Source organism: Syzygium oleosum, unplaced genomic scaffold (genome assembly GCF_021117445.2).
Source record: "Syzygium oleosum isolate NSW1041296 unplaced genomic scaffold, Sole_v2.1 Sole_v2.01, whole genome shotgun sequence".
Taxonomy (NCBI): domain Eukaryota; kingdom Viridiplantae; phylum Streptophyta; class Magnoliopsida; order Myrtales; family Myrtaceae; genus Syzygium; species Syzygium oleosum.
In genome coordinates this window covers 27492806-27514838 of record NW_026607485.1, presented here as the reverse complement: position 1 = coordinate 27514838, position 22033 = coordinate 27492806, and the positions used below count along the sequence as shown (strand labels likewise).

Sequence of the window (22033 nt, the reverse complement as noted above, 5' to 3'; positions counted from 1 at the left end):
TAATCATTTGTACATGATTGGCGCAACAATAATTAAAACCGTGGGGTCCTTTTATTCTTGTGTTCACTTTGACAAAGACCATTCTGTTTTATTTTGCCTCTGAACTCCAACATCTTCCATAGCTATGGAATTAAGGCTACGATTGAGCTTGACGGGAAGGGCAATTTGCTGAATCAATTAAATCAGTTGATCGAATTTTGTTGAATTAAATAAAAGGAGGAGAAGAGAAGGCAATCGAGTTGAGAGAGGGTTTTGGAATGTAAGATTCTGATGGCTGTGGTGGGTTCATAACCACCTAAAAGCTTGAATAGAATACCAAGCAGGCCAGGCGGATGGACACAGTGATTTGCTTTTCAAGATCATGATATGTGATGATTCTTGTTTTCTTCTACAAAATAAACGCACATTTCTATTGTTTCAAGTGCGCAAGCGCAAGTGTGCTTTTATGTGTGTGTGTGTGTGTGTGTGAGAGAGAGAGAGAGAGAGAGAGAGAGAGAGAGAGAGAGAGAGAGAGAGAGATCTTATCTGACCACTATTAACATAGTGACAGTAAGGACTTCACCTAAAAGAGATGAACAAAAGTTCAATTTATATGAGAATCAGTAAATCGTAAGAGCAGAATAGAAAGCAAAAGAGGACAGATATGATGCGGAGCCAAATTAAAAGCTATTGAAGGCTTTCCTCTCTCTCTCTCTCTCTCTTTTATACCAACAATCCAAGAAAAATGGAAAAAAAAGAAAACTTGGCAAGAAAACATTACAAGGAGAAACTAAAACAAGGGGCTTCCCAGGTTACAAAAACAAAATGGATTACTTATGCAGCAGCTTTTAGGAGGACGAGCAGCGGGTCAAAAATTGTAATTGTGAATTAGTGAACAATAATACTTCACATGAAATAGCTGAGTGCCTTCTTTCTTCTTGAACCGCCTTCACCGTAGAGTTCATTCCACTGCAGAAGCTCGGTCATGTTAACAGACTCTGATGATACGCTCGCACATACCTGTTTCCATGTTAACAACACAGATACAAAATCAATTGAAGTTGCACCAACAATACGGAAAATGAAATGCTACTAAGTTGTAAAATAGCTATAGGTTTGTGGGCGATCACGCTATGGTGAGAAAAAAGTGCCATTTTTGAATATTTTTACCCGTTCATGTGCATATTTGAAATCTTCCATATTGAGAGACCGTACATCAGCACTCCCTCTCAAAGCTAGAGCAGGTTTGCCTTCTGCTAGAGCTGCAGCGCGTTCCTGCCATGAGTTGCACATATTATCAGCAATAATCAAAGTACGAGTAAAGTAGCCATATCAAATTATGAGAAGATGAGGAACTTTTTCTCCTTTTCCAATATCTCTTTAATTGGCCTGTGCGCTGCAATTACACATAAATTCTGCAATAAGACAATAATAGGTGAGAGTGAATTCTCCACTAGTGAACAGTGTGAGTTAAGATTCTACGGTGTCACCTTTAGGTCACTTCCTGAGTAACCATCTGTCATACTTGCAATTCCGTCCAAGTCGACATCTGCAGAAGTCTTCCTTTGCCAGTATGACTTTCAAAATTTTTGCTCTATTTGGAGCATCTGGAAGATTTACCATCAATCAGTAGTAAAGACGAAACTTAGCATCTGCTTTTGGGATATATGAAGGCCCACTCAGGAAGGAAAGAGGATGTGAAGGAAAGCAAGAATTGCGATACATATGTCCGTGAAAAAAAGTCATGGTAACACTCACCAGCAAGGCAGCCTACGGATGACTGCCTCATCCAGGTCGAAAGGTCTGTTTGTGGCTGCAAGTACTAGTACTCAGTCTGTATCTTTAGTCCGTAAGCCATCCCAGTTGACCATAAATTCATTTTTCATCTTGCGCATGGCCTCATGCTCCCCTGGGTTCTCCCTCAAGCCCAACATACTATCAACCTAGGTAACCACCAAAACACCATGAGGAGTACAACAACTAGGAACCTAAACTAACAACAAGAAAGAATAGAGAAACTGACTTCGTCAACAAATACAACACCCGGGGCAATTTTGTTGGCAAGTGAGAAAACAGCTTTCACATGCTTCTCGCCCTCACCAAACCACGGCAAAGAAAGAAGAATTGGAGCATACAGCAGTACGACGTTAAATCTCCACAAATTTCAAATGATCACAAGAGATCTTACCCAATAATGACCTTGGATGTGATACTTGACATGGAAATGTTGATGAAATTTGCAGCAGCTTCAGTAGCCACAGCCTTTGCAAGCATAGTCTTGCCTGTTCCAGGGGGGACCAAACAGAAGAATGCCCTTGCAAGGCTGGACAAGAAAGGTAACAGTGAGACTAAGAGCAATCTCCACCATGAAAGAATTACAGAAATAACTTGTATTACAGAGGCATTTAAAAGACTGCTTATATCATCAGACAGAAAGGTTTTCAAGCATGAACTTGAGACAATTACTAGAAAAAAAAATTAGAGAAAAACCAGAACCACTTTTACAGGCAGCTCATTAAACCAATTTCTGCTTTTTGTTCTTTCAAGAAGCCTAAACCGTCTGCATTTTTTAACTTTAGATAATTCTTTGACACATGGCCAATGTCGTTTCAAGTCTACTTGTATTTCCACACTGGTCTCTTTTTCACGTGTTCTCATATTTCTACACGGCTGCATTCTTAGGCTCATATTTCCACTTGAAATGAGCCTCTTTTAGCTCTTTTTGGAACAATGACACCAGCATTTCTTGAAGAACACTCAGCTTCTTTTGGCTGAGGAAAGCCACCTAAAGCACACTAAGTTCTTTGTGGCGTTCAGCAAGGCCAGGATCACCATCAACACCCTGTCCCATCTCCACCCCATGCACCATCTCTACCAATTTGCCCCATTTTTGCTATTCGCAAAAAAGATAAATCTAACACAAACGAAAGATCTTCATCAAGATTATCTCAACTCAAATTTCAGCTTAAAGGTTATCCTTCTCGAGACGGTTAACTTAGTAATAACAGTATAAATCTAAAAAAAAACCCATGTTGCCAAATTTTCTAATATTGAACAAAATTTTAAGCCGATAGGCATTCTTGAGATGAGTGATCAACTAGTAATAATAATAGGAGTACAAATGATGAGGGATAACTTAATTAGTCTAAAGAAAAGAAAACAAAGAAAGCCTAAGTAATGCAGGATGAGATGCGGCAGGGGTGGGCCGGACTGCAGCTGCGCCAGGCAGGGCAGCCAATCAGGATGGGTGGTTGCCACATGAATACATACTGAACGTCACCTTGCTAGCTGATTGTTTATCAGGTGCCTAGCTACCTCAACTGTCTATAAACCATGATGAATCCTGCATCAAAGAACTTCTTGCCAGCAGATCAACTTTTCTAGATATTTGTGCAGGCTTTATAGCCTCAGAAAATAGAAAACCAGAAAGTTTCTGCACACTGTATATAGTAGCCTCATAACAGAACACCTATAAATTTCTATAAAAAAGACAAGATTAAACCAGGCAAGTGAGTACATATATTATGGCCAATATACATGGACATATCAAACTCATTAACAGAACACAATTACAAATGAAAAGTAATGCCAGAGCTCCAAAAAGTATGTGCAAGAACCAATTAATTCGTGGAGCAAATTGAGTGCTCATAGAGAAAAGCAGAACCTTGGTTAATTGCCCTTTGCAGAAAAGTTCAGGCCTCTGTAGAGGAAGCCTGACTAGCTCCTTCAATGTATCTTTGACATTTTCAAGAGCTCCGATGTCATCAAATGTGACTCCTATGTCACTTGGGGGAATGACATCAGCAAGAAGCCTTTTCTCAAATTCGTTTTCAGTTACAACATCCTGTACAGAAAAAAAAACTAACCCACAGTCGGACAATTTGTGACTCTTAACACAGGTATTCCCGCTACACAAAATTTAGTACCCAAATAAATATGATAACCTTGAGTGACTTTGTCAAGCTCTTAGACTTGTTCTGAATAGCCTGCAAGATCCCAATGCCATACTGGATGCTGCCAAACATTTCAAAATGGTTTTGCTAATTTTAACCCAAAGATTGCAGCCGATAAAACATGCATCCTGACAGAGAAAGGAACAATTCCGTACCTCTCGCTGCACAGAACAAGCCCTGAATCAGCATTAGATTCAGGATTCTGCATTAAATGATGGCTTAGAGCCCATCCAATGACCTTTTCTGCACCTGCCAATATAAAATTAAATTTTAACACCATGTTAAGGAAACATAGTGAGCAACCTCACTTAAATGGATCAATGGTAATGTACATACTCTCGGTGGTAAGTGTTTGGTCCTTGATGCATATCGTATCAAGTCCTTCACATTCCATTCTGCATCGACCAAGAACCTGCACATAAGGATAAGGAACTATGACATTGTCTCCTCTGCTGCATAAGACTGCCAAACTTAATCGATTTTTAATCGGACAGACTGATCACTATTCAATAAGCACTCGAAGGTTACCAAATAATAATTGATTTTTGAGGCCACAGTCCTCAAAATGGAGTACCTCAAAGTCCTCTAGTGATATGAATACACAAGTAAGCATAAAATTCCCCACAGCCATACTCTATTTCCTACACTATTTCAGATCAGCAGCTCATCCGAAAGAAGCTTGTGCGACTCCACTTACATTCACCAACTAATATTGATATAAAGAGAAGTTAAGCTTGTGTGAAACAGCGAACAGAGAAATAGGAGGCCTTTGAAGTACCGGCAAGAGAGAGAACGCCAGAGGAGGTTGTGGTTGGCCAGCCAGTCGTAGAGGGCGGGGACGAGGGACTTCCGCCGGGCGTACTTCTGGTCGACCGCGTGCTGCTGCTACGACCTCTTCTCCTTGGCCACCGCCGATGACGACGGCGAAGACTTGGCCGCCGCCGCCGGCTGCGGCGGCTGGTGGTGGAGCTCCTCCTTTGGCTACGGCTTCGCCTTCCACCGTCGCTTCTTCGGGGCTTGCGGACGCAGAGCGTCGAGGCAGAGGCTAGGGCTAGGGCATGGCCGACGCGGAGGCGTCGGCAAGGGTTGGGCGAAGGCGTCGGCAAGGGTTGGGGGCAGAGGCGTCGGCGTCGGCGTCGGCGTCGGCGTCGGAGGCGGTGTCGGAGGGAGCGCGAGTTCTCAGAGTGCAGAAGGCGTCGGCGTCGGAGGCGGCACGTCTGGGAGAAGAGAGAAGTTGGGAGCGCGAGCGCGTAGAGGGGCGTCGGCGTCGGCGTCGGCGTCGTCGGCGGAGGCGGAGGCGGAGGCGTCGGCGTCGGAAGAGTCGGAGGGAGCGCCAAGTTCTGAGCCGGGAGGAGAGAGAGGGGCGAGAGATGAGATTTTCTCAGAGAGACGCGCTATATTTTCAAAATATTGGAGGTTATCTGACCGGGTGGGGCCCGGAGACACGTGTCGCACGCTGAGAGACTCGTTTTTTGCCACGGTGGAATCCCAGTCGTACCTAATATTTTCTCGAGTGGGTGATCGTGTGTTAGGCCCCACGTGGCGGCATCTGAATTGTTGACTCTATCGATACTTTCCTGGGTTGGGAAAAAGGAAGTTACTTCAATATTTAGGCTCTTTTATTTTATTTTATTAAACCTCTATATTTTCAATTTGTCTAATTAAAATTTTTTCAACTTTCATAAATTTTCTGATCAAATCCTTCCACCACCCAGTCCGCCCATGGAAATGGAAAAGAAAGCAAAATGAGAAACAAATCTTGACCATCCAATTGGTGTAATGATGAGTTATCAAGGAAGGTAGTAATTTTAATTACGAGGAACTCGGTTCCAAAATGGAAAGAGGAAGAAAATATTGGCGGGCAATATGAAATTATTGTTTCTTGAAAATTCAATTCCAAAAAAGTCACTCTTTTTTCACTCCCACCATAGCTAAAACACTTCCTATCAAAGTGTTTTAACAATATTAACATTTATGGGTTCTACCTTTTTCAAGATCTTATGGTGTCTCATTTGTTTTCCTTTTTGTCTTTTCTCGAGGGTCCCATTTTCCTCCTTTTTACTTCTCTCCCGTGCCTCTTAATTCTGATTATGGTTTAAGTCTTGATAGCATTTGTAGGAAAAAAAAAAAGAACACTTGTTTATGGTCTTCCTCTATCACTAGTCATCTAGGCCGCATCACACTCATCGATTTTTGAATCTTTAACTAGAGTTTGATACACAAAAATAAAAATTGAACTTCTTAACGGGGATGAGAACAATTGACGAACAATAGGGCCGCCTCATCGCATAAGGGCTCGAACTTGAGGGTCGAGTTCACAATCACCTCTTTAGCCCTCTTAATTGCCGGCAATGGCAGCTCGGCGACCAATATTGACGTGGAAGTAGGAGAGACCGCGGGGGAGAGGAGGGGCACATCCTTGCCAGTCTTGAGGGTGGGATTGTCCTTCTTGAAGGTGACATTTTTCGGTTTGTGTAAACAACTTAGTAAGAGCAGGGATGCATTCGAGCCATGGATCTGGAGGCTTGTAGGTGATGGCGAATCAGCGATGACGGTGACGATTAGGAACAAGAAGATGAAGATGGAGAAGCAGACATTGTTAATGAGGTTGATGAGGATATGGGTGAGGGCTTCAGTTCTTGGATTTGAATCTTTAATAGGGGTTTTTCTTGTTTTCGTGATTGATCAATTGAAGAGTTTTGCAATGAATAAGACAGAGAGCGAAAGGGATGGAATGTGGGTGAAGAGTGAAGAGATATGGGATGGGTTTTTTACTTACAGTTGAGTTTTGAGTTGAAGAAATGGAGATGGAAGAGGACTAGTTGGGTGTTGTGACATTCCGAAATTTCGCTCATTTGGGATTTATGAAATGAATTATTTTATTAATGTACTTGTAGCTAGTTCTCGTCCGGAACTGATCATTCCTGGAATACTAACCTATAGGGAAAGGCTAATTAGGGATTTAAATTCGTACGACTAGAGGAATTCGACCGTGAACTGAATTTTGACCATAAAATCATCGATGTGACATTTTGAGCCAGTGTAGGCCGATCTTAGGATAGTGATGGGCCGATTCGTCATTATCATACACGTGGATCACGGGTGATTCCGTTTGACCCCGAAATGAATTGACGAACGATCCCGAACTTATTCCGAACGATCGTACTCATCGGAACTAGTGATTGATCCTCGTGATTTTATTGACAACCGAAGTCGTTACGGTCTGAATAAATTGCACGTGACTCGATTTAGTATCAGTCACGGGTCGTATAAACGAAATTCCCCAAAGCTACCCGTTAGTTTGAGAAACGCTCAAGTTACGTTATATATATAATTCGATTATGATTAGAGACCAAATCGGGCATCAGAAAATTAGGAAAGTCACGGCAGGGCCTTTGGACGACGTTGTACTTGGAACGTGCAACTCGGGATTTCTTCGGAATTTTCAAAAAAGTTCGATTTCGGCAAGAAACGGAGAAAGTAACCATTTTACCCTTGGGAATTAATAAAGGGTTAGTTTTATGGGCAAAGGGCATTTTGGTCATTTTGCCGTCAAATTTGGAAAAGACAATTTTGCCCTTGGACTTTTTGAGAAATTATAAGATTGCCCTTGGATATTTTGGATAAGATTCGATCTGGGCCGTCGATCTCAAGATAAGATCGAATCTGGACCGTCGGATGAAAAGATTAGAGAGGGGCATTTTGGTAATTTGCCAAGTTGGTCGAAATTTGACTATTTAAGTCAAATTTCTCTCTCTCCTCACTCATTTCCCCTCCCCCACGGCTCCCTCTCTCTCTCTTCTCTCCCCCTTCTACCGTGAGCTCCCCCTCCCTCCCGCCGTGTCGCCGCCGCGCCGCCGTCCGGACCGCCGCCGTGCCGCGCCGCCGCACCGCCCATCCGCCGAGCCTCACGCCACCCTCACCCCACCGTGATTCTCTCTCTCCCTCTCGGTCTCCCTCTCTTGGCCGTGAGTCCCACCGGCCGCCGCCCAAGTCACCGTCGCCCGTCGTTCCTCCCGATCACCGCCGATCATCACCGCCGCCGCAAGCTGCCGTTAGATCTTGGTTTTGCCGCTGCTTTCGCTCTAACCGTGTTAGTTTAGAGCTCGGTAAGTCGCGATCTAACCCTCGCCTAGTTTATCGGGTATTATCGGACCCGTTTAGACGCGATCGGGTGTAGTTTAAGGGTTGATTGGAGTATCGGGCCTTAGGATGGAAATCGGGAAATTTTGGTGGAATTTTAGAGGCTGATCGATGGCTGTGATTTGCTGTTCTAAGTGCTGTGATATGCTGTTGGGCGTGTGGTTTGCGCCATTAGATCCGGCTCGGAATTTCATGAAAGTGTCGTGAAGGGCCGGGATTGAAATATGGTCGTTTTGAGTGTGAAAAATGCCGATTTGGGTGTTGGTTGTATGTTGTGGTGTGACTGGATTGGAGTGTTTGACTTGGGCGCGTCTGAGTGCGCGTATTTGATGCTCGAGTGTGTGCACGTGTGAGACTTGTGATGTGCGACGTGCGTGTGATCACTAAAAGGCCCTGAGGCGTGTTTACGCGGGGTTCAGATAAAATCTGGTATGTTGGTGTGTACGTGTGATCACTAAATCCCTGAGGCATGTTTACGCGAGGAATTGAACCGGCCTGAGGCGTGTTTACGCGGGTCGTGATACGACTATGGGATCGGGCCGAGTATTATAAGCTCGGGTCGCGATCATGTAGGCCTGTCGCATTTGGCGCCGGCTGAAGAAAGTGGAAATCGGTCTAAGGCATGATCAACTCGGGTGAGACTGGGATCGGACCGAGGCATTGTAAGCTCGGGTTTCGGTCACGTAGGCCTGTCGCATTTGGCGCGGGCTGAGGAAAGGGATCGGACCGAGGCGTGTGATGCTCGAGGCACGATCGTGTGGGCCTGAGGCGTGTTTACGCGGGTCGCGATGGCAAGTTAATGAAAATGATGTGATTGGTGCGTGACCGAGTGTGGAATGTGGGATTGGAAATGTGGTGTGTTCTATGTGTACGTGGGCTTGAGAATGCGAGTGATTTATAGTGCGTGTGGTTGAGATGCGTGTGAGAATTGTTTGTTATGATTGCGGACTAATGTGCAAGCTGTTTATGCCAAGAGTCCAGGTTCGTATGATCGTGTGGATGACGATGTTTGTGTTTATTGCTTGGTTGTGTCTGGATATGTCTGGAATACGTGGTAGCCTAGGTAGGGTTTAGGTTGTGACTTATTGAGAAGTGTCTCATGGTTGTTTCAACCAAACCATTTCAGAGCACCCGCCCGAGCCTTGAACCTTCCGCCGCTACCGCCGCAGCGTTTTGGGGATCCCGATGCACACCGAGCATTCAGGAGTAGAATATTCCTTGGCTGCAAATCTCTTTTGAGGTCGAGGACGCGATCCGTAGAAGCCAGTTGGTGTGCGTGTATTATAAGTTTGATATTAAATTAGTGAGTGTTTGATGTGAATAGTTGGTGGTGTAATCAGGAAATCCGTTCGGGTGTGTACTATAAGTTGATGTAAATCTGAGGAGTGTTGGAAGTATTTGGTTGTAAAGAATTGGATGTTGTATATATATATATATCGAGGTATAGTATTCTGTTTGGTGGTTTAGTAGTTTGCTTCTTCCTGGTTCTCCAATATTATTGTCCGGGATAATATGATTTGTTTTCGCCGCGAATTTACTCTGATGGAATTTTTGGGTCGGCGACGATTTTCCTGGGACGTCGCACTGATTCGACCTGAGTAAGGGATGCCGCGCGCTCGATGGGGTTCGGGGCGTGACAGGTGTTGAGGAGGTTTATGCAAATATAGGCTTCAAATCCATGAGTTGCTTGTGTTGGTGACGTTTTTTTTTTGTTGTGCTGGTGACAAACGATGGGTGTCAAAAACTTTTCTATTATTGCCATGTGATGGGGTGTTATAGAAAGAGAGAGAACGAAGAAATAAATGAAAAGAATAAAGTGGCACAACGAGAAAAGAAATTATAAAAATGCTTAAAAAAAGTAGGAACCATAAATATTGATATTGTCAAAATATTGTGAGAGGGAGTGTTTTAGTCATAGACAGTGAGCGGAAAAAGTGCAACCTTAATCATTCTTATTTTTCTTGCAAATGAGATTGAAAATGATTGACTTATCACTGTTTTTTTTTCTTCACAAAAGTAAGTTTTTGGTCGTTTCTTCAGACTTTGAAAACGAAGGAAATCAGCAAGGGATGGCACACGTGGCTAGGAAGGTTTTTTGGGACAATAGAGCCAACGTAATGCATGTCGTCATCTGCAAATACGTCTTCGCATCCGATCCCGTCGCAACAATCATCTATGCGTCCTCTAATGCATTCAACACTTTCACAATTCGTGACCACCTATAATTAGTGTCCAATCGACCAAGTATTAGAAAAGGTTTTTTGACACCTGCAATGTTGCATCGACACATCGAAAAGCTCAAGCCATTCGTACAGCTAGTAGGAACCATTTAGGCTGTTATAGATAATAGTTTGGACCAAAGGAAGAACGACAAAGATCGTGTTATATCCCGTCGGCGATAAGAAAATTAAAATCAACCGTCACTTAGGTTACGTTTGCTTTGCAGAAGACGAATGATATGTAAAATATTTTCCTGAAAATGATCGATTGTATTGCTTGAAATAGTTAGTCAATGAAATATATTTTCATTATCGACGACACTTGATGCATAAACATCTTGATTAATGACAAATTTATTTTTTATTCATTTATTTTGTAAGCGATACAGATGATCAATTTTAGGAAAAATGCTTTTCAAATTCATTCATTTTAGGGCCCACTTTCTTTATTTGAGATGTGTGGGACTCTCGTTGATTAGTGGAAAAAGACAAAGGAGTGAATCACTTGTGAAGCCGTAACAGTGGACTTCAAGAAGGATTAAGAACGAGCCGCACGAGAAGAAGCCGAACAGAGGACTATAGTTCATTTTTTTTTATTTGTAAACACTTTAAGGCTCCGTTCGTTTCGCGAAAATTAACTTCCGACAAAACGTTTTTCGGTATTCGTTTCTCAGAAAATAACTTCCCACGGAAAATATTTTCCCTCTCCCCCACGGGCCAAACACCATCACTTTTGAGGAAAATGACTTCCTCTTTTGAGAAGAGGAAAACATTTTCCAGAACTCCTTCTTTCACCATTCATTTTTTTCTTTTTCTTTTTCTTTTTTTTCTCCTTGTCTTTTCTATCTTCTTCTCCAGCCGATCGCTGGCCGCCACCGCCGGTCGCCCCCGCCGGTCGCCCCCTCCTTCTTTTTCAAGTTTAAGGCTCGTCTTTGCGTACCCAATACTGATGCTGATCTTTTCTTGATGTTACCTATCGAAGGAGTGAATCACCTGTGAAGCCGTAACAGTGGACTTCAAGAAGGATTAAAAACGAGCCGCAAGAGAAGAAGCCGAACAGAGGACTATAGTTAACTTGTTTTAATTGTAAACACATTAAGGCTCCGTTCGTTTTACCAAAAATAACTTCCGAGAAAACGTTTTTCGGATTTTTCGGTGTTCGTTTTACGGAAAATAACTTTTCACAGAAAGTATTTTCCTCCCCCGTGGGCAAAACACCATCACTTTTGAGGAAAATGACTTCCTCTTTTGAGAAGAGGAAAACTTTTTCCAGAACTCCTTCTTTCACCATTCATTTTTTTCTTTTTCTTTTTCATTTTTTCTCCTTCTCTTTTCTATCTTCTTTTCCGGTTGGTCGCCGGCCGCCACCGCTGGTCACCCCCTCCTTCTTTTCCATACCGAACAACGGAAAATATTTTCCGAAACTTTTTCAGATTTCAGTCGAATACGGGAAAATTGTGTCATTTTCCAGGAAAATGACTTTATAGAAAATATTTTCTAGAAATGTAACATTTTCCGCAAAACGAACGGAGCCTGAGTTTGGGTTTGATATAGGTATGTGAAGCACTCGAGCGTTGTGAGCGATCGTAATTCTAATTCTCCGATTATAGTTAGATTATTCGCTATCAGCTCTCCCCATGAATGTATATACTGATACTCCGATCAAACCACTTAAATCTTCGATATCCTTTATCGTTTCCTATTTATTTTTTCGGTGCTTTCGCAATGACTTAATTTGCAAGATCCCGGTTAACTTCAGTGTTGATAGTACAACCATCGACTTGAGCATGTATAGGATGCCTATGTAATAAAATTGAAGTTAACAACTTACTATAGGAGCTGCATCTCCAGAAGTGAGCACAATAAAAAAACCAAGAAGAAAAGTCGGGACCTGAATGTGCAGTTTCCAAGCCTTGCTCCTCAACATGTCAAAGGCATTTTGGGTTAAGAACAGGAAGACTTGTATGACCAGGAAATTAAATGACCCAAGAAAAGCCGGTGGGGGGTTGGCTTAGCTAGTAAGGATCGGACATTTTGTTCTCCCGTTAATAAGCAAAATGCAAGTCTGCTATGAGTCCTCAAAGTAGGCTTGCGGCATGCCCTTATCTCGAAATGGAGTAATCGCCCATCCGCCTAAACTTTTTGTTACATAAAAAAACAACTCACAAGATAATGGGTTAATACCACGAAAAACCCCGAACTAATATATCTGTGACAAATTTACCTTAAAGTAATTTTTGGGTCACCAAAAATCCTGAATTAGTACACTTGTGACATATTTACTTTTCGTTAGCTTCTGTCAAATTTTATCGTGAAATTGCTGAGCTGGATGACACATAACAATAACTCAATTGACATAACAAGTCCACAATAACTCAAATTTTAGCTTCTGTCAAATTTTATCGTGAAATTGCTGAGCTGGATGACACATAACAATAACTCAATTGACATAACAAGTCCACGTAGAAATCCATATCAGTTTGGGATAAATTCATCACGAGTGTATCGATTTGGAGTTTTTTGTGATCCAAAAATTAGTTTTGGGAAAATTTGTCGCAAAAGTATCGGTTTGTGATTTTTCTTAATATTTTTTTAGGTCAGATTATTTCGTGATATTAACCCAAAAATAATTATAGTTTATGAGTTGAAGGCATGCAAAGAGATGATAAATTGATTAAGTTTAATCGGGGTGTCAACCCGTCCGAATTCAATTAGGTTTTCAGTGGGCTTTTCAACTCAAGATGGGTTTATGGTCCATTCACAAATCCTATTAGACAGTGGCAAACTTAGACTTTTAGATTAGGGAGTCCCGGGCAAGAAAACAAAAAGACTTAGTCATTTAAAATCACAAGGAATTTCTGGTAATTGTGCCCGAAGCGACATTAATAGGAATGGCATTTAAAATCACAAGGAAAAATTGACAATCTATTATGTTCTAACTTTTAAATGTCCCGTAATGAATGTATTGTGTCCAATTCAAGGTGAGTCGGAGTGAAATACTCGAACGCTTAAGTCTCCAAGGTCTGATTACAAATTGTCATCAACCAATACTACTATGACCACAAGACAGTGCACGAACCAATCGTCGGTCGTCATGGTGTGAGGCATTGTCTAACGTCATAGGGATGTACACTGAAAGACCAGTGTAGGGTTGGATCTGATCATGACCTATGTTAGGGCTTGTTTGTCTATCACCGCAACTACCAACAAAAACCCAAATTGATGTACATTTGCCACAATTACCCCAAACTAATTTTTTTATCACAAAAACTCTCAAATCGGTACTCATGTGCCACAATTACACCAAACTAATATTTGTATAAAAAAAAAAAATTGGTACATTCGCGTGTTGAGGACAAGTTGGTGCCAAATAGCACCCTTCCGCTTGTTGAGGGCACCGCCTGGCTCGCGATTATTGCTTGGTGCTAGGCTATGGGGGGCTCAATGGGCACGTGTCCTTGGTGGTGCCAACAAACACGTTGGCATTTGCTGGCGCCCGACTAATGCTAGGTCGGGCCAATGGGCGTTTACACAATGCAGGCCCAACGCTAGCTCACACATCTTCGGCACCGGACATGGGGGCCCGATGCGTGCTCAAGGCCTATTTTGTGCGGCCAATGGCCCAATGGGGTCTGTGAGGCCATCGTTGAGGAGAATAGTCCCACCCAGCGGATTAGTTTCCTCCGAAACCCAAGACTTCTTGCAGCGTGGTTGTCTTGTCGGTGATGATTGACTTCAAAGGGGACATTCGATGAGGTAATTGTTTGCGAAGATGACAATGCCCGTGTATCTTTATGTGGCAGAATCGGGTGTTGTTGTAGCTTCTTTCAATGTGGACCTCATTTTTATAGGACTTGCGATTGTCTGTAGATTGTTGTGGTTACTTGATACTTTATCAACGGTCCTATAATCTCTTATTCATTGTACAGTCTCTCTACTTTAGTTTCTCCAATAGAGTTCGAGTGAATGTTTTCCGTGCCAACCATTTCTTAAAGAGCTTTAAACTTTAAAATTTAAAAGGTAAGACTTGCATTGATTACTTGTCAATCTTCTTGATTGTGGTGAATTATGATTTTGTTCATTATGTTATTTGTTGGTTATTGGGTATATCATATGTTGGAAAAAAAGTCGCGGAAGAAACTGACTAACCTTTTCGATGCACGACAAAAAAATTACCCAGGAATGTAGATTGAATCAATAGCGCATAATGGACGAATCTACAACTTCACGATGGTCCGAATATGATCACAAGAAAAATATTCTTATTCCACAGCGTTAATGTCGATCGTCTTTTCAAAGTAATGATGGAACCCTTTGTGTGTTTTTTGATTGAGAGAGGAGAACGTACGTCGTTCTTTTTCAGTACGTATGTGTGTTATCTTTTTCTCTCTCGTGAGGAAGTTATATTAACTTCTCTCAACAGACAATAGATGACACTTCTTCAAAGGGTGCCTCTCAAGCACACGTCCCATCATGGGCAAAACGATGCCATTTAACATCTCCCACTCGAACATGATGGGCTTGATAATGCTCTATCAAGAATATAAGGCATTCAACATTCATCTACTTTAGAAATAATTCATACTAGCAAAAAAGCCGTGCGACCAGTGAGTACACCTACACTTGGAAGCTCAAATTATGCACCTGTTAGGGATAACATAACGGCTATGATCCAAAAATAAAAAATAAGTGAATAATGTCTCACAGTGCTCCATGCATATTTTGTTACATCAGTCTAAGTATACATATCCCTTAAAAGCTATACTTGACCATTCTCATAACACCATGTATTTACAATTATTTGAGAAGCTACAGAAGGCGAAATAATTGATCGACCAATAAACATATGTGATAGATGTAAAACAATAATTGTCTTTCTTCGCACTCATTTCTCTCTCCATTTCAGAACAACTGCTTTCCTAGACATGTCATATAAAGCCATATTTATTCATGATCTCCGATAACACGTTAAAGTAATAACATTGGTATGTTATTTTGAGAACATAATCAGAAGTAATACAAGGCACAAAATGAGGTAATTAATTCATAAATTACTTCAATGACTCACACGATGAGTGAATAGGGATAATTTCACTCACCTTCCTTATTGGTCAAATAAAAACACATGTAGTATGAATTACATATCGTATGCTATAATGGATTTCTCTTTCTATAAGAGCGTATGTCATTTATTAAACGTATCCATTACACGGATTTTAGCCTAAACATAGTTACATGCTACTCACGTACATATGTTTAGCTCGAGTGCTATATCAACTCACTTTTTATAACGCCCAATTAAGTACTCGCATCCGACTTCCATCAGGCATACATGATTGTGGGACTATCATGTTCGGTCTTATCATATATAATCATAGACCTCATCTTGATCCTAATCAAGGCGGCGTAAAATTATATTATGTACTAAATTTGCTCTTCCAACATTTATGATACATATCGTCTCATCTTAACCTGCTTACTATAGTGTTTGAGGTGATTGCTCGTGTGAGTGAGCCAATCATTGCCTGGTGACATACCTTTCATCAATATATGTGTGTTTGTGCTAGTCTCATAACATATTGTACTGGTTTTTTTTTTTTTGATAATCGAGGTGTCCGCGCGGCCGGCGAGCTAGGGCTCAAACCAGCGGTGATGCCCGACTAGTCCTCGAGGGGGGCTAGCGCAGCATCCCACCGCCACGACCCCCCACTTAAATCACTGATGGGCGAGTTTTGAACCCATGACCTCTCGTGAAAGGAACCGATATATTGTACTAGTTGATAAAACATCATTATTGTACTAGTTGATAAAACATCAATTCAATAAAAACAAGTACAATACATATACGTACACATACATAATCCAATGATTCTTAACAATATTACATATCATATTCTAGGTAACCCTAGAGAGATTATGTGGGTCAGGAACACGTCTCTAGAAATAGCCATTGTTGGATCACTTCCTTATGCGCTATTATATCTTTGATGAAATTATTCTTTATGCCAATGTGTTTCGTCCTACCATGATACTTAAGATCTTTCGCATAGGCAATGGCTGCTTAACTATCACAATAAATTGTCACTGGTCTTCGAATGTCAGTGACAATGGCTAAATTATCCAAGAAACGTTTTAGCCATAATGCTTCTTGCACTGCAGCAAAGCATGCAATAAATTATGCATCCATCGTAGATAGAGCTCTGCATGTATGTTTCTCGCTACTCCAAGAAATTGCACCTTCCTTAAGCAAGAACGCATATCCAAATGTCAATTTACACTCATTTAAGTCTTCTCCCCAATCAGCATCTGAGTAACCTAATAAGCATAAATCGTTCCCTTGAAAACAAAGTCGATAGTCCATTGTGCCTCTCAAGTATCTCAAGATCCTCTTAACTATTTTCCAGTGTGCTTGACCAGAATTTGACTAGTATTGACTCACTAAGCCCACTACATAACATATATCGGGTCGAGTACACATCATAGCATATATCAAACTTCCGACTGCACTAGAGTAAGGAATAGTTTCCATTTCTTTCTTTTCTTCTGGAGTTTTAGGACACATCTTAGAGTTTAGGCCTTCACCTTGCATGATATGGGTATCAATGAGATTACAGTACTGCATATTAAATGTTGAAGAATCTTTATTATATAAGACTCTTGTGACAGAGCAAAGAGTTTTCCGTTCAATCTCTTTCAATCTTAATTCCCAATATATAAACAGCTTCTCGTATATCCTTCATTTCAAAATTAGAGGATAACCATTCTTTTATGGTGATAGTCGAACCCTTATCATTCATAGCTAACAGAATATCATCCATATGAAGTGATAAAACCACAAATTTTTCCTTGGACCGTTTGACATACACACAATGATCTTCTTTGATCATCACAAACCCATAAGAAGTTATGGCTCGATGAAAACGAAAGTACCACTGTCTAGATGATTGCTTAAGGCCATATATAGATCGATGAAACTTGCAAACTTTGCGCTCCTAACCTTTAGCTATGAAACATATTGGTTGTTTCATATAGATTTTCTCATCTAGTTCTCCATTGAGAAATGCTATCTTTGCATCTATTTGATGAAATTGTAAGTCCAAATTTGCAACAATAGCCAGGATAAGGCATACAGAGGCAAACCTTATAACTAGTAAAAATATTTCCTCATAGTCTATACCCTTTTGTTGAATATAGCCTTTCGCCACAAGGCGAGTCTTATACTTTTCAACATATCCATCCGCCCTAAGCTTGATCTTGAAAACCTATTTATTTCCAATAGTCTTACGTTCAGATAGTAGATCAACCAAGTCCCAGATGTGGTTTGCTCTCATAGACTCCATTTCATCTTCCAAAGCTTTTCTCCATTCTTCATTGTCAGTAGATGAGAAAGCATCTTCAAGAGTCTTAGGCTCTGCATCGTCTTGTGTGGCAATCACAAATGCTTCCCCTTCAATCTCAAAATGACGATAGGGAATGCTTTTACGATTACTTTTACGTAACTGAACTCCTTGTGAATTCAGTTCACTAGACAATGCGACACTCCCACTAGGTCTAATGTATTGAGGTAAATCTCTATTTTCCTCAATAACATTAGTGGGTGTGTTATCATGATCTTTCATCTCATATAATTGTAAGTCCTTATCAATCTTACTTCTACTAGGAAAATCGTTCTCCAAGAACATGACATCTTGTGACTATATTTCAGTCGCGCTTCCATCAGCTTGTTTACCTATCAACACATACCCTTTGGAGTGTTTGGAGTATCCAATGAAGATGCATTTCTTCCCTCTTAGACCTAATTTTCCATATTTATGGGAAGAATCATGAACATATGCTATACAACCGTAAGGTCGTAGATTGTTTAAGTCTGGTTTCCTACCGGTCCATAATTCATAAGGGGTAGAAGTGACTGACATAGAGGACACATGGTTAAGTATATAAGTAGCAGTCAATAATGCATATCCCCAATATGAGATAAGTAGATTTGTCTGTGCCATCATAGACCTAACAATTTCTAATATGATTTTATTCCTTCTCTCAGCAACTCCATTTTGTTGCGGAGTATCAGGAATAGTAAAATGTCTTACAATCCCTTTTTCATCACAAAGAAACTTAAATTTTTCAGATAGATACTCACGTCCGCGATCAATTCTTAATGCATTTATTATTTTGTTTAACTGATTCTCAATCAAAATCATATATCGTCTAAAGCAATCTAACACTTCCGACTTATTGGAAATTAGAAAAACATAACCGAAACACTTAAAGTCATTTATAAAAGTGATGAAATATGAGGCTCCATGCCTTGCCCTCACATTTAATGGACCACAAATGTCAAAATGTACAAGTTGCAATGGAAATTCAGCTCTGGTTCCTTTACCAAATGGTTTTCTAGTTGCTTTTCTTGCAAGACAACGTTCACATATAGGTAGTTCAATTTTAGCGAGTGACCTTAAAAGGCCTTCTCTAGCTAATCTTTTCATTCTTTGTAACCCAATATGGCCTAATCTAGCATGCCAAATACTTGCATTAATTTTCACATTACTAGAAGATGCAATCAAAGAAAAACAACCACCATCATTAACATTGAACACATTATAGTCAATGTCTAAAACCATAAAACCATTTAGTACATGACCAGAACCATAATAAACTGTTCCAAACTTAATATCAATACAATCACCATGAAAATTTAAAACATAACCTAAGCTTAGAAGAACAACTACAGAGATCAAGTTTCACCAAATATTAGGAGCCTAGAGGACATCATGTAGGACTAAACTTCGACCACCACGTAAATTTAATTTACATGTGCCAATACACTTCACTTCAATTCCTGAGTTATTTCCAACATATATCCATCTATTTCCAGGCTGTATCCGACGATACTCCACAAATGCTCCATGGTCTCTAACTACATGGTCTCTTGAGTCTACCGTCCACATAGGATGGGATTTAATAAGCATTACAGTGCTAGAAACAAAAGCATTACTCGAAGTAATGGAGTAATTTAATACCTCTTTCAATTCAGTGCATTCACGAGCGAAGTGACCCAGCTTGCCATAATTGTAGCATTTCATCTTGGCCTTGTCCTTCTTCCCATCACACTTCCTGCGGCGGAGGGTTTTAGCTCTCTTGGGTGCCTGACTAGTCTCCTTCCCTTTGTTGTTGAATTTGTAGTTCCTCTTGCCCTTGAAACCCGAAACTTTGTGCGAACTAGATTGTAGTTCCTCTTGCCCTTGAAACCCGAAACTTTGTGCGAACTAGATTCAACAACATAAGCAGGTGTAGAGGATCTCACAGCCTCTAGGCGCTCATCCTCTAATTCCAAATGACGAGCTATATAATCAAAAGTTACGATATTCTTGTTGTGCATCATGTTGATTTTCATATGCTCCAAACTGTCAGGAAGAGACGGGGTAAGTACAGCGCAAGTGCCATAACTTTTGTACGGAGGACACTTAAGTGCCATAACTTTTTTTTGGCTCACTTGAGTGCCATAACTTTAAAAAAAAAATCACTTAAGTGCCACTTACGAGCTGGTCATGAGGGCCCGAAACCGGGGCTTTTCCGGCCGAACCATGACCTTCCCGGGGAGGCGAGCACCACCAGCTTGAAAAGGGGGTGTCGGTGAATCATTCCATGGCCTCCGTTCGTCTCGAAATTTCTGTTTTAGCCTCCGTTGACTAAAGTAAAAATGTTTCGTAGTCACACATTTATCGAGCCGATTTGTGTGACTACGAAGCATTTTTACCTTCGTCAACGGAGGCTAAAACGGAAATTTCGAGACGAACGGAGGCCATGGAATGATTCACCGACACCCCCTCTTCAAGCTAGTGGTGCTCGCCTCGCCGGGAAGGTCACCGTTCGACCGGAAAAGCCGCAGTTTCAGGCCCTCACGACCAACCCCTCTAACAAGCTAGTCGTGAGGGCCTGAAACCGCGGCTTTTCCGGTCGAACGGTGACGTTCCCGGCGAGGCGAGCACCACCAGCTTGAAGAGAGGGTGTCGGTGAATCATTCCATGGCCTCCGTTCGTCTCGAGATTTCCTTTTCAGCCTCCGTTGACGAAGGTAAAAATGCTTCGTAGTCACACAAATCGGCTCGATAAATGTGACTACGAAGCATTTTTACCTTCGTCAACGGAGGCTAAAACGGAAATTTCAAGATGAACGGAGGCCATGGAATGATTCACCGACACCCCCTCTTCAAGCTGGTGGTGCTCGCCTCCCCGGGAAGGTCATGGTTCGGCCGGAAAAGCCGCGATTTCGAGCCCTCACGACCAGCTCGTAAGTGGCACTTAAGTGATCTTTTTTTTGAAAGTTATGGCACTCAAGTGAGCCAAAAAAAAGTTATGGCACTTAAGTGTCCTCCGTACAAAAGTTATAGCACTTGCGTTATACTTACCCCGGAAGAGACCTTATAACAACCTGAACTTGTTGTTCATCATTTAGGATATGACATGCTATCTGTAGCTCTCGTATCATGTTTGACATCTCCTGAAGATGCTGCCTCATTGTTTGATTTTGACACTTTCGAAATATGTCAAACTTGATGGTGAGCCTCCCCAATTTAGTAGCAGATGTACTCCCAAACTTGTCTTTCAGCGCAGCCCAAATTTCTTGAGCTTTATCAAAACTTTCGAACTCGCACATGAGATCATCTTGCATACAACTTAGCAACGTGACGCGAGCAATGCTATTTTTCTTTTTCCAAGCTTGATAAGCTTTATGATCTCTTTTGTGATGAGCAATAGCTTCATGCTCAGGTTCAATCATGGTGTGGTTGAGGGTCTCCAAAACCTCTTGCTCTTCAAGGATGTACTGAACCTTTCGGTGCCATATATCAAAATTGTCACTGTTGAGTTTCTCACCCTTGTTGAGGTCAGCCACAATAGTCTTAGATGCCGAAGCCATAATCAATGAAAATTACACATTGACACAATAAACGCATAATGAATACTAGCACATATTTTTTTACATTAACACATATTTATTTTGCAGCAAAGATAAACTAAATTAATGATAATTTTACAAAAGATACTAAAGCGAAAGTTCACTATGTTCCCAATCAGCTTCTATGTTACGATTGTCTACTATCATTATTTTTGTTCAATTTGCGCAAAATTTAAGTTCTAGGTGAGGATTCCTTTGAATTCTACCATCCTATGAACTCCCACTAGAAAAGACGATTAAAATACATCATGCAATGATCACATTCGCTCATATAATCATAGGGCATAGCATGATGTAAACCAAAGTATAAGTAGTTCATGCATCAACTATAATCAAATGCATAATACTAAAATAAATAAGGATCTCTGGTCATTGTTCGAGTTTGCTCGGAACTGAAATTGCAAGCACGTTAAGCTTTACACGTGGTATCAATGAACCATGCTCTACACAATATGTATGTGGTCATTTACATCTAAGCTAGCTTCCGTATTTCCAAAACCATAGGAAATACAAGTAAAATGCAATAATACCCCAAAAATACGCATATTTAGGGTTCCATACGCATTTTTATACCTTTAAAAGCCTCAAACATGTAAATTAACATTACCAAAATGTAGAGAATTTCAATACGAACATTTTGGCACCAACCACGCTCCGATCGAAGCTCCCACGCGCCTATACGCACTGCCTAAGTGCGTAGCTCGTGTAACGTGCGTGCTCCGCGAGCAAACTAGCCAGTCTAGTCGGTCCGACCGGTTGATCGATGAACGGTCTGACCATTGACCA

General features: G+C 41.2%; 1 pseudogene; it reads right to left on the bottom strand.

Moving 5' to 3' along the window:
* Positions 1 to 510: 510 nt before the first annotated feature.
* LOC115665548 (protein SAP1-like) lies at positions 511 to 21208 on the bottom strand (annotated as a pseudogene).
* Between the last annotated feature and the right edge of the window lie 825 nt (positions 21209 to 22033).